Raw genomic sequence first — 14249 nt, forward strand, 5'->3', positions numbered from 1 at the left:
GTCATCAAGCCGAACCCTCTGCAATGCAGAAATCACAGCTGAAGAATCCCTGGCAGACTGCCATCCAGCCTTTCTTTCAAAAACCTCCAACAAAGGAGATGAGGTAGTCTGGTTTTGTTTTTTGTTTTTTTGCATCTGTTTCTTATCTGTTCCAAAAGCCATTTGTAATTATCCTCACAAATTCTCCAGATGTTTCTTCAATTCCCATATATCTGATGTACTTTTTTTGTATCTATTAACCAGTTATTCGTATCTAATCCCTCTTGCCTTATATTCCTTAAGAACAGCTGGCATTTAGCTATACTGTAGTCACTTTAAACCCCCCATAACCTAGCCTTCCAGAAACAGTCAGAGATATATTTCATAGAATCATAGAACTGTAGAATTGGAAGGGACCCTGAGGATCATCTAGTCCAAACCCCTGCAATGCAGGAATATGCAACTGTGCCACAAGGGGATAACCTGCAACATTGGCGTTATCAGCGCCACACTGTAACCAAGTGAGCTATCCAAACTGGCTAATTTGTTTTGAAAGGTTTTATAAATTTATTGCATTTATTAGCTCTCACTTTTCCTCCAAAGGGCTTCAAATGCAATATGTAGAGTTCCCAGTGAGCTTCGTGGCCAGGTGGGGATTTGAATCATGGTTGCTCCTAGGTCCTGTTCTAACATTCTAACCACTACAACATGCGGGTCTCTGGTTTTCTAGTTTGGGGTCAGATCTACACTCATGGTTTTTAACGCTAAAAAGAGTTAAGGAATTATTCTCATAATGTTCTTTTTTAATTTTCATAATGCGACACCAGAGGGCACTGCAGAGCAACCCCCTTACCAGAAACCAAGTAGAGTAGACGGTGTGGAAACAAAGCAAAAGAGAAGCCAAAAAGGACTCTTCCCTGTCTTGACATTTTAGAACGATCTTTCTACTATCGTTCTAATAACGTTTAAAAGGTGAGTGTAGATCCAGCCTCCTGAGTTGGATAAAAGTATGTGCTGGTCTTTGTGATATTACCTTTTCTTTTTGCTGTTTTTTAATTGTACATCACCTTGAGATATGGACGCAGGTGGCGCTGTGGGTTAAACCACAGAGCCTAGGACTTGCCAATCAGAAGGTTGGCAGTTCGAATCCTCGTGACGGGGTGAGCTCCCATTGCTTGGTCCCTGCTCCTGCCAACCTAGCAGTTCGAAAGCACGTCAAAGTGCAAGTAGATAAATAGGTGCCGCTCCAGCGGGAAGGTAAACGGCATTTCCATGCGCTGCACTGGTTCACCAGTGGGCCACATGACCCAGAAACTGTATGCTGACTCCCTCAGCCAGTAAAGCAAGATGAGCACTGCAACCCCAGAGTCGGCCACGACTGGACCTAATGGTCAGGGGTCCCTTTACCTTTACCTTATACCTTGAGATAATTTTGTATATGATTATCGGTAATTATAATTATTATTCTCTTTCTTTCTTTCTTTCTTTCTTTCTTTCTTTCTTTCTTTCCAGATCCCAAAATCCCCCTACCTTCCATCTAGGAATTTTAAAAAACAATCATAAACCTCTTAATGTCTTTCATATTTGGTTCTCGATTTTATATAACGTACCATAATCTGTAATACATTATTCTTTATTCTATAATCAAGCAATTATATTACTTCATTTTTTATCCCATTCCCCTTCAGCCTATTTGCTAATACTTCAGGAATGGGGGAACCTGTGTCCTTCCCAATGCTGCTGGACTCCAACTTCCAGCAGCCACCAGCCAGCATGGCCAGTGATCAGGGATGATGGATGTTGCCCATTGGTAGCTAAAGGGAGGCTAAATACATCTCAGCATTCTGCATGTCTGGATAGGCTTGACGAAACAAAAATGCTTTAAGCAGGCTCCTGGAAAGAGTACAGGGAAGGCACCAGCTTGCTGTCAACAGGCAGGGAGTTCCAAAGTTCTGCCTCACATTAAGATAAATTTCTTACAAGTGTGGAATAGATATTGTCCAGCAGCTGTAATGATACCAGTTCTGCAAACAGGAGTGACTGAGTGGGCACTTCTACAAATATCTGAACGGCTGTCCCATGGAAGATGGAGCAAGCTTGTTTTCTGCTGCTCCGGAGGGGAGTACCTGAACCAATGGATTCAAATTGCAAGAAATTAAACCTTAGGAAGAATTTTCTGGTGGTAAGAGCTGTTCGGCAATGGAGCGGACTCCCTAGGAAGGTGGCGGACTTCCCTTTGTTGCAGGTTTTTAAGCAGAGGTTAGATGGCCACCTGTCAGAGATTCTTTAGCTGGGATTCCTGCCCTGTGGGGGTTGGACTCGATGATCCTTGTGAATTGCAACACAGGGCAATCAACATCCAACAAAACAAACAAACAAACAAAGGTAATCCGGAGAAAGTGTTATAATGCAAATACTGCTGTCACTCTATAATGCGTAAGTCTTATTCCTGGCATTAATCCAGCATCTTCAGCGAAGAGGCTGTGTTCTTCTGACACTCGAACCAAAGTCATTACTATTTCATAGATAAAAGCTTCTAAGGCCCACTCCTTCAGGACACTCTTAAAAAACACACCACATTGCCAGTTGCTAATAGATTGTGTATTTGCTAAACTGTAACTGCAGACACTCAGATTTTCCATCTTTCTTCCGATTAAGAGTTCGTTTTGGCTATGAGCCTGTTTTCAGGCTTTCTGGTAACAACCAAATCTTCCCACCCTCCCCCTCTACAGCTAAAATGACTCTACCCAGGCAGCTCCATAATCCACCTATGGCCAGGAATGAAAATCAGGGAGCCTGTTGGCAGACAGCAAGAGAGAGAGAGCTGCATCACAGCTATAATAATTTCCTCCTTTCACAAGGAAGTAAAGCATCCTTGAGGCTTCCCAGATCACTACGGGTGCATTTAAAAGCTTTATAAATGGCTCTGCTCCCTCTCAGGGTCAATTTTCCTCAAACAAAAATCTGAAGGAAGCTTTTGAGAGGGTTGTGTGTCATGGCCTCGTGAATATTCATGTCACCTCGTCTGTCTTCCCACCATCCTTTCTGCTGGTTGACACACATCTCTTTCCTTCCCTGTTACCCCATCTATTGAAATGTAAATCGTGAGCTCCCAGGGGCAGTGACTGTTATGCTGGTGCCTCCCTTCTGGGCTTTCCAGGGGTATCTGGTTGGCCATGGTGAGAACAGAATGCTAGGCTTGATGTGGCCCCTTTGGTCAGATCCAGGCTCTTCTTCAGCTGATCTACTGTGATAGCAGAACCTCTATGCCCAAGGGCAGTCTACCTCCAAATGTTAGATGATGGGGAACAGCAACTGGAGATTTGCTGTTGCCCTTGGGTCCTGTTGGCAGGGGTTCCTTCTAGAACATGGGGTTGGTCACTGTGAGGAGAGGATGCTGAACTAGATGGACTCTCTTTGCCCTGATCCAGCAGCCAGGCTCTGACTCAATAAGTCAGAGAGACTACATCAGTTCATTGTGGCATGGGATTTTCAGCAGGAAGATACTTCCTTCTCGGGGACTCCAGGATGCCAGCTAAACCAGGTGAAGGCAGCTGATGGGTCTCAAGCCCTCAGTGGGTTAGGTACTTGCCCTGCATGCGAAGACATGCTCTGGCAAATTGAGACCAATAGTGGGTCCATCATTCAAGTAGGCAGTTTCTGCACATAGAAGGAAAGTGAAGAGGCCTATTAGCCTGGGAAGGGGACCCATCTAAGAGAAAGAAAACTCTGGACCTAAACCTTTTCTGTCTTGTGGCCATAATTATTCGTGAGAAAGGCTTTGGGAGTAAATCCTGGGGAACATTTTGTACCCACTGCCTTGTGGGACATCTTATGAGCAGCACAAGGTATGAGCTTATCTTCATCTGTGGGAGAGATCATTGTGTCTCACTGGTCAGCTACTGCCTGCTTTAAGCCAGGCAACCCCTGGTCAACAAAATGCTGGCCTGCCACTGTCCACCTGCTTCAGTGGGTGCTTGGAGCTCAGAGTATCACTTAAACAAACAGAACGAACTTCTGCACCAGGAAAAAAAGAAAAGAAACAAATCTCCTTGCACCCCAAGAAGCTGGAATGTTAGGACCATGTGTCCTGGCTTGTCCACTGACCTGTTGCAGATCAATGGTTCACAGAAGTTGACGATCGTTGACTGTGAGCTGAAAACACTCAATATTGATGTTGCCACTCGACAGGAGACCAGACTCGCTTCAAATGGCAGACTCAGAGAGAAGAACTACACCTTCTGTCATCCAGAAGAACTATGTATTCATGACGTAGGTTTCTCAGTGAGGAACTCCATTATGTCTTTGATAGAATCACTGACCCAGAGCTTTTCCTTTTTCTCTCATCCACCTCCAGCCTGGTTAAAACCTTGAGCGTCTGTGTGCCCTGACATATGAAACAAGGATCAGTTCTACAAGGAACTAGACCAGGCTGTCAGGAGGGTCCCAGACTGTGAACACCTATTCCTGCTGGGAGGTTTAAAGGCTAGAGTTGGGGGCGATCACCACACATGGGGCAACTTTGCATAGGTCACTTTGGTAGTGGGTCAGGATGTCTCCAGCACTCCACAGATCAGCAATGGTGACCACACACTTGAGGTGGTAGACAATTTTGCGTACCTTGGTACCACCATAACCAGCAACCTCTCCATAGAAGCTCAGCTGGACAAGTGTATTGGCAAGGCAGGTACAAGACAGATATTTCAGGCTTTCAAAACCTTCAATTGGGCCTGGAAATAAACTGGCAACCAGTGCAAATTTTAAAAAACAAGGTCTATACGATATCTACGTAAATGGAACTCCAGTAAGCAGTTGCATTTTGGACCAACTGTAGTTTCTGAGTCATCTTCAAGGCCCATCCCATGTAGGGTGCACCAGAATAATCTCACCTGGAAATTACTGAAGCGTGGAGTACAGTTACATTGTCACTATGTTAATTCACCCTACTCATTCCAAAAGAAAGGAAAACCAGGGGAAATGAGGGAAGGGGAAAGCGTAATTGTATCATAAATGGAATGAAAGCAACAGCAATGGATTCTGTACGTATTTGCTGGATTGTTTTGCATTCCAAACCGAGGATGAGTAACTGAATATATGCAATTCCCACCTCCTGTTTTTCCTCTGAGTTCTCTGACTTCCTGGAGGTAGTGAAGCATTGTTACCCCACATATGGTCAATCAACCACATCAATCAGTGGAACTGGCAATGTTACATGTGCCAAATAATACCAGTTCCACATTTATAAAAGCACAACCTGCACTTTGGAACTCCCTGCCTATTGATATCAGGCAGGTGCCTTCCCTGTCCTCTTTTTGGTGCTCGCTAAAAACATTTCAGTTGTGTCAGAGTTTATTTATTAAATAAATGAATGAATAAATAGTTTTACAGCCAAATAAAGGGGGAGGCTGTTTTCTCACAAAGCAGGGTGATTCTCAAATAAATGAGAACCCCAATGAGCTCCTTTGAGCCTCGGTGTCTGGCTGGCTGGACTCCCTTTGCAAGAAGCTGAGCAGTCTGATTCAATGACAAGAAATTCAATTATGGTGCCGGCCTGCCACTGAGTCTTGTTCAAAGCATCACAGGCCTGATGAAGCTTAGTAGGAATTAGCCCCAGTCAATGAGACTTGAATCAACTCAATTAAATGCAGATGGAGCTGACAATGGGCCTGGAGGCTCGCCGCCTGCCCTTCTCACCGGGCTCTCCAGAGAAGGCGCAGTGTGGAAATGTGAGAGAGGGGGCAAAGGTGCCATTATTGAATTCATTAGGCCCTGATGATCATCTTGGGGCAGCCCTTCCTTGACTCCCACTCTAAGCAGGAAGCAGACGTTGAATTTATTTATTGTTGTTGTTGTTGTTTAGTCGTTTAGTCGCGTCCGACTCTTCCTGACCCCATGGACCAGAGCACGCCAGGCACTCCTGTCTTCCACTGCCTCCCGCAGTTTGGTCAGACTCATGTTTGTAGCTTCGAGAACACTGTCTAACCATCTCATCCTCTGTCGTCCCCTTCTTCTTGTGCCCTCAACCTTTCCCAACATCAGGGTCTTTTCCAGGGAGTCTTCTCTTCTCATGAGGTGGCCAAAGTATTGGAGCCTCAGCTCCAATATTTATTTATTATTATTTATTTACTGCACATACCACCTTTATTTCCCACCTTTTCCTCCAAGGAGCTCAAGGTGGTGTACACAGATCTCCCCCTCTTAATTTAATCCCTACAACAACCCTGTGAGTGGCCCAAGGCCACCCAAGGAGCTTCACTGTCAAGCAGGGAACTAAACTCTGATCTCCCAAGTACTAGTCTGACACTCTAACCACTATGCAACACAGCCCCCAGTCTGAGCCTTGACAAGAGCTCTTGAATTTGGCACAAATCTTCTCCCAAGCCTTTCAGGGGGAGAGGTTACAAAGGACCCCTTATTTGTTTGCTGCTTGCTGTTGTTGTTGTTACAGAACAGTCTGTGACTTATGCCAGGCTTAGATCATAGAACTGGGAAAGGGCCCTGAGGGTCATCTATTCACACCTCCTGTAAAGCAGGGTGGTGTACAAAGGTTAGAACTGCATCCATTGCTCTGCCCTCTTTTCCTCTGGTCCTAGAACCATAGAATTGTAGGGCTGGAAGGTACACACAAGGGCCATTTGGTCCAACTCCCTGCAGTGTAGGAATCACAGCGGAACAACCCCTGACAGGCAGGGCTGGCCCACCCATGAGGCAAGGTGAGCTGACTGCCTTGGGCAGCAGCATCCACAGGGGCAGCAGATCTGGCCTCCAAGAAATGCATTGTGAACGTGACACCTATGGTGCTCTTCTTGAAGGCAGGATCTGCCACACCCATGGCAGCACCTCTCCCCCCCCCCTCACACCTTTGAAGGAGCCTCTTGGCAAATAGGAGGAGCTGCTGGTTTCCTTCCAACCTTGCTCCCAGTGTAAATCATTACTGCCCTCCCCGTGGCCCCATTCTTGATGTAGATCTTCACTCAACCCTTCTTCTCTTGCAGGGGTGGGGGAGAGTTTTTTTTATTCGCCTCAGGTGCCAGCCCTGCTGACAAGATGGCCGTCCAACCTCTGTTTAAAAACCTCCTAGGAAGAAAAGTCCACCACTTTCTGAAGTCCGTTCCATTGTCAAATGGCTCTTTACCACAGAAAGGTCTTCCTAATCTCCATGTTAATTGTGCTTTTATTTCTATATAGCTATATAGCTTTCTATGGTATAGATTTCTATGGCAACAAAAGTCTGGACTGCGTGACCAATGCCTCTGCCCCCCCACACCACCCCCCGCTTCGGTATTTCATGCCTCTTTTCCATGATGACTCTATTCTAAGCTGCGTTTTGCATTTTAATAAAAATACTAATTCTTTAAAAAATGTTAGAGGGTCTGTAAGCAGGGTTTCCCAAACTTGGCCCTCCAGATGTTTTTGGACTACAATTCCCATCATCCCTGAACACTGGTCCTGCTAGCTAGGGATGATGGGAGTTGCAGTCCAAAAACAGCTGGAGACCCAAGTTTGGGAAACCCTGATATAAGGATAGTATGCACCATTCTGCTTGCCCTCTCCCCATTAACACAATTTTAGGTAGATCTCAAACTTGGTGCATTGTGAACCCAAATAACGTTAAGAAATGAGACAGGAAGCAATGGGCAGTGAGACTGTGGGTGGGTGGGTGGGTGGAGACTATGGGAAAGTATTGCATATTTGCATATGCCTGAGATGTGCTTACATATCCGGTTAGATCTGGACGTGAGCAGATAATATCAATATCATGTAGAAAATTGGAGCTGTTTTGTAATATCATTAGAATGGATACTGTAATCAGCCTGTTGCCATGGAGATAGGATAATTCTGAATAGATTGCTCAACCCATTTGGAATTGAGCTAAGATATGAACATGAGTTTATTCTCCAAAGTATTGCAACTCATTTTGGAAGAAAGATGGAAGCTGTTTCTTTCTTTTGTTTTTTACTTATAAAAGGTAAGAGAGAGATAATTCTGCAGATTTAGCTTTGCATTAAGATGACAATGAAGGTTTTGTTTTAAAAAGCTCTTAAAACATCAATAACTCATGCTTTAAAAATAATAACCACAGGATTCTAAAATAAATACGAAAAGGCAGTGATGCCTGCTCAGAAATCTAGCAGAATGCGGGAGTCTTAGGGGGGCAAAGGAAGCATCTGTTCATTTTGTTCTCCCAATTTTTCATTTTCCTGTCTTTATATTTAATTTGCCCCCTCGCCACATCAACTTGTGAATATTCTTTTTTAAAAATAAAATCACACTAAAATTCCTTCACATTTCTCCTCACATACACATTTCCCCACCAATTTTGCCTACATATTTCCTTTAAATACATGCATTTTGCCAAATTTTCCCCAAATATAAAAATGCATTTTCATAAACAATTTTCACTTGATTAACACATTCTGGTAGAATTCCCAGAGTGTTCTTACAGTCAATCCCATTTCCCAAGAAACTCTTGAGAACTGCATCTCTGAGGATGGGAATAGCGTTGGGATCGTGTCACTTAACAACTCTCAGCACCTGTAATAATCAGCTCCCAAGATTATTTGGGGGGAGGCTTGCCTGTTTCAAGTTGTTTCAGTGCTTTAAAGGCATGGTTGTCGCCTTCATTTCAGGAAGTGTGGATTGCATAGGCCTTCATTTCATGAAGTGTGGATTGCATAGGCCTGCATTAAAATGAGAACTGAACCAATTTCTTCTCCCTCCCTAAATATTAACAAGATGAGACTCTCTCAAGCCCCCTCAGGAAACACTTTTCCTGTTGTCTTTTACATGGGCTGGGAGCTCCAAAGAATCTTCATGTTTATTAAGCAATTGCCTCAGCAGGTACCCAAGGCACTGTTTCAACAGTACACTGGACAGCTGGACAACAGTACAACAGTACAGGGTCCAAGCTAGAGAGTCTCTGAGAACAATGCTCAGATGTTGTTGCAGCACAAGTAGGCCTCAGACTGAGCCTTAAATAAGAGTTGTGGCTATTGCTCTTGCTAGATCTACCTTTTATAAGAAAAGCCTCTTCATTTAAAGGATCTTAGGGCCAGATGCCAGTGGTGGGGTGGAGTGGGATCAGAGGGAAAAGCAGGCAGAATAATTAGAAGAAAATTGTGTGTGTGCGTGCAAATTGGAAAACTAAACTGGTCTGGAAAGAAATCGATAATGGAATGAGACCAAGCAAGTTTCCATGGCTAGCAGCTCTTTACAGAATTAAGCTGGAGGTTAGTCTGTGGCGATGGGGAAACCAGAAATCCTATTACAGTGGTACCTCGGGTTACAGACGCTTCAGGTTACAGACGCTTCAGGTTACAGACTCCGCTAACCCAGAAATAGTACCTTGGGTTAAGAACTTTGCTTCAGGATGAGAACAGAAATTGCGTGGCGGCGCCAGCGGGAGGCCCCATTAGCTAAAGTGGTACCTCAGTTTGAGAACAGTTTCAGGTTAAGAACAGACCTCCGGAAGGAATTAAGTTCTTAACCCGAGGTACCACTGTATATCCCTCCTGAACTTTAACTGCAACCCACACTCACAAAACAGCATTGGCATCCCCCAATAGTTTGACATCTTCTGATTTATTTTCAATTTTTTAATGCATAAAATGACTGGAGCCTTCATGCTAATGCAGGTCAAATGCAACTGAGTTCCCTTCTTCATTTTGGACCACTTTGGGGAGCTAATAAATTCTGTAGGCAGTTGACTAGCCACATTCTGTCTATCCAGGGGCGGGGTGAGTGGGAGGTGAGAAACAACATCACCATGGTTACAGGCTCTTTTCCACAGTGGTGAGAAAAACTCATAGTACCAGATGCACATTTATTTGTTGCTTTCGATAATGGGTGTTTATGATGTGTATGGCAGGGGTGGGGGGGGAGAGAGAGAGTTGGTCTAGGGTGGCTCTTTGACACACCACATTTCACATGAAATTTCTCTCGCCTTCCAGGCTCCACCCGCTACACCAATAGATGAATTGCATGTGACACTGTTTCACTGCCATTAGACTGTCCATCTTTCCCTCCTCCCATTAATCAGTGTACAGTCATATCTCATGTTACGCTTGCTTCATGTTATGTTCTTTCAGGTTACGTCTAGTGGCGACCCGGAAGTACCTGAAAGGGTTACTTCTGGGTTTCACTGCTTGCGCATGCGCAGAAGTGCTAAATCGCGCTTCGTGCATGCGCACAAGCACCAAATCGTGCCACACACCTGCACAGATATGGCGCTTCAGGTTGCGCTCTTTTCATGTTGTGAATAGATCCCAGAGGTACCACTGTATCCAACCCCCTGTGCTGTGCCAAAAATCCACCTTCTAATTTCTTGAAAGCTTTCTCCACCACCACTTCCAAAAGAGGTTTACAGAGCTTTCGTGGAAATTTGCTAGAGAAAACTCTGTGAGATCATTTCCTTTTGTGCCCTGCAGAAAGAGGGCATAGCTATATATGCTCCGCCCTGCCTGGTCACACTCTCTTCCTTATTTTTTCACAATGTCTGCAACGTAACAACATCTGCATCTCTGAGCTCCAGCATTTTGAGCCAGGCTTAGTATGTCTTAATAACTTAATTACCATTTTAAGCCTGCCTGTACCAAGTTACTGTACCTGTTATTCTTCAAGACGTATTCTGAGCAAGTAAATGTTATTTTTACCTTTCACAAGCCTGTTTTTGTGTGCTTCTTATTTTAAGGGGGAGAAAGGGGGGAAATACCAGGGAAATCCAGTCTGCCTTAAAGCAGCCTGGGTTGCTTATACTAAAAGGCTAAAACTAGCTGATCTAAGCTTCCCTTTAAGCTGCAAAGGGATGGCACTCTGCTGAACTCACATATGCAAGGAAAAAAGGATAATAATAAATATATCCTCTCCTAGCATCTAATCAAATCCCACAAACAAAACACATCTCTTCTGTATTAGTCTCTACAGCCTCGGCAGCTGCTGTAACTCTTCAGTAGTCTGGCTTCATCCCAAAGGAGTACTCTTCCACTGTCTCCTGAGACAGACCGAAGCCAACTAAGGGCCACATCTTGATGGAGGGTGGGGCCAGAGGCAAAAATTGGTGCAACAACAAATGTACATTTTTATCTTTGTAGAGTAGTTTCTATACACACCCCTGATTCTCTTTCTCTGTTCTCCATTCAGGCAGGCAAGAGGCACTGCCAGAATTTGACTATTTGCTTACTTGCTACATTTATATCCCACCTTTTTCTCCAAGGAGCTCAGAGTGGTGTACATATTTCTCGCCTTCCTCATTAAATCCCAACAGCCCTGTGAGGTAGGCTAGGCCGAGTGTGAGTGATGGGCCCAATACCACCCAATGAACTTGACAGCTGAGTGAGGATTGGTTTTATTTATAATTTTCAGGTTTATACAATAATTTTACAGTCATTTTAACATTTCAGAACCTGACCTCCTTACACCTCTTTCTGCGGTTCCTTAAATTTATTTTTAATATTTTCTGCATATCCAAATTACCTTAATTTATTCATTTATTCATCTTCTTTAAATATATACTCTTACAAAACTGCAGGTTGTTACAGTAATCCTGCCAATGTTCTTATCTGTTTACAATTGGTTTGTAAGCATTCAATAAACCATTTCCATTCTTTTGTAAAAAGTTTGTTGCCTTTCTTATTTTTCCATTAAGTTTTGCCATTCCTGCATATTCCACAGGTTTTTATATCCATTCTTCTTTTGCTGGTACTTCTTGTTCTTTCCATTTTTTGGCAAGTAACATTCTTGCCGCTGTAGTAGCATACATGAATAGGTTTCTGTACAGTTTGGGTAGTTCAGTCTCTCTAATTCCCAAAAGGGGGGATTTGAACCCTGGTTTCCCAGGTCCTAGACCTCATTTAATCCTCACAACAATCCTGTGATGTAGGTTAGGCTAAGAGTGAGCAACTGGCCTAAGGTCACCCAATGAGATTCATGGCTAAGTGGAGGGGACCTGAACCCTGGCCTCCCAGGTCCTAGTCTGACACTCTAACCCAGGGGTCAGCAACCCACGGCTCCAGAGCCGCATGTGGCTCTTTTACACCTATGCCGCGGCTCCGGGGCGGATACTAGCGAGGGGAGGAGGCGCATTGTGTGGCCCGACACTCCCCACTGTGGCGGGCGCTGTACTGGCTGTGACGTCGCATGGGAGCGGTGCGTGCGTTAGTCACGCACCGTCCTGACGTCACCTTCCCGCCCGCCCGCTACATTGTAAGGGGCATGTACGCTGGTCACTGGATTGAAAGGGGGCATGTACACTGGTCACTGTTTTGAAGGGGAGTGAAGAACACACACACACAAAAAGGTAACTTGTTAATTTAACGTTTATTTCTATGATGAGGAGTAATTCTGAGGGGTCAAACAAAGAAATAATAAAAAAGTGACAAAAAAGTTATTTTTATAATGACGAGTTTTGCGGCTCCCAGTTTTTTTTTCTTCGGAAATGGGTCCAAGTGGCTCTTTTTGTCTTAAAGGTTACAGACCCCTGCTCTAACCACTACACCACAGATCAAGGACACATCCCAGCCAGGTGAAAACAGAAGGAATGCAAACCAGGGATGGTGAAGGGTGCAGTTCTTTTTTGGGGGGGTGATTGGCCTTGGAGACATCTGGAGGGTCAGCTAGGCAGTGTTTCCCAACCTTGGGCCTCCAGCTGTTTTTGAACTACAACTCCCATCATCCCTGACTAGCAAGACCAGTGGCAAGGGATGATGGGAATTGTAGTCCAAAAACAGCTGGAGGCCCAAGGTTGGGAAACACTGAGCTAGAGGACCCCCAGACCTTAGGTTCTTCATCCTTGCACCACCACCACCAGAAATAATATTGTGGGGTAGGGGACAGGACTGTGCCATAACTAATAATATCCAGACAGCAAATAATATCCAGACAGCAAACTGTGACCCCAGGGACGCGGACTTATAAAAAATATTGGGGGGGCCCGGGAAAGCTCATGAATAATAAATAAGCTCATGAATATGCAAATAAAGTGGCGCCGCCTCCTCGTGAGCGAATAGGGGAGAGCGTGCTGCGCCTATTAATCAGCTCCAAAGGAAATTGGGTGGAGCTTTTGTTCGGGAGGGAGGGCAGGAGGCATGCAGCCCGCCCCTCCCTGTGCATTTTGGGCTGGGGGAGGGGCGGTGATTGCGCTCTGCTGGAGGGGCACCGGAGATTATTGGGGGGGCGGAGCCCCCCCAAACGAATTTTTGAGGGGGCTCGGGCCCCCTCAAGCCCCATGGAGTCGGCGCCTATGTGTGACCCTCTGGAAATCAGCACAATTCATAGCTGGGCACGTTAAGCCACACATACATACACGAAACATAGACTCCAAATGATTTTAAAAGATAATGTGTGTTTCTCAGAAGCCAACATTTCCACATAAATCTACTGGGACCCACCAATTCCGCTGACCTCAGAAAAGTGGCCAGTTAATCCCATTTGCTCATTCCACACTCTGCAACAGAAAGATGTTTTCCAAGCATGTAAGCCAAGCGGAAGGCTAACACCAGAGGGTAATGTTTATCGAGTCTCAAGGACAAATGTGGCCTGTGTTACAAGACTGCAGGGGGCAGCAGGCGGAGTTTCCATGAGAAGGGCACTGGCGGGGGTAAGGGAGAAAGTCTATTACAGAGCTCCGGCGAGAAGCTATGGAAAGCTACAGAAGGGCTTTATTATGCCTTCTTTATAGCCTATTATTTGATTCCCATCATGCAGAGGGCCAATAAAAGTGCCTAAGTAGCTGTGTTGATCTCAGTCTTGTTTCTGTTATACTGGCACCAGCTGGAAAGAGAAATCTAGCCAGCAAAATACACACAAACACATACACATTATTTTATTTTATTGCTGTTCACAGGAAAGAACAACAGAGAGGGTCCAGCATGGGCTATAAGCTCATTGCTCACATCCTCTAGAAAGCTGCTGCAAAGTGGCACGTCGCATCCATATCAAGTGCAAATCAAACCTTTATTTTATTTTACCTTACCGTAATTTTTATTAAATTGTTTCAACATATAACAATATCATGCAGATATAGATATATAATGAAATAATGCCCCCTGAGCATTATTTTGAAAAACAACAGCAAAAACCAAATAACATAAGAACGTAAGGGGTTTTTTTTATCACAGACCGTTATTATTATGCTCAACGACTGGCACGAAAGAAACAAAATAAGTAGCACATGGAACACAAGCATCCAGATGTGTATATGGTTGGATAAAACAGAATTAATAGATTTTTAAAAATAAGGTAGCATATAGTGTTTAGGGGCTCAACATTTCAAG

General features: G+C 44.5%; 1 long non-coding RNA gene across 1 annotated transcript in view; it reads left to right on the plus strand.

Annotated features, from left to right (window-relative positions):
- The window catches only part of LOC309362340, a 167301-nt gene that overhangs the window by 129337 nt on the left and 23715 nt on the right, over window positions 1-14249 (plus strand). The window lies entirely within an intron of this gene.

Source organism: Podarcis melisellensis (genome assembly GCF_964234715.1).
Source record: "Podarcis melisellensis genome assembly, chromosome: Z".
In the NCBI taxonomy this organism is placed as follows: domain Eukaryota; kingdom Metazoa; phylum Chordata; class Lepidosauria; order Squamata; family Lacertidae; genus Podarcis; species Podarcis melisellensis.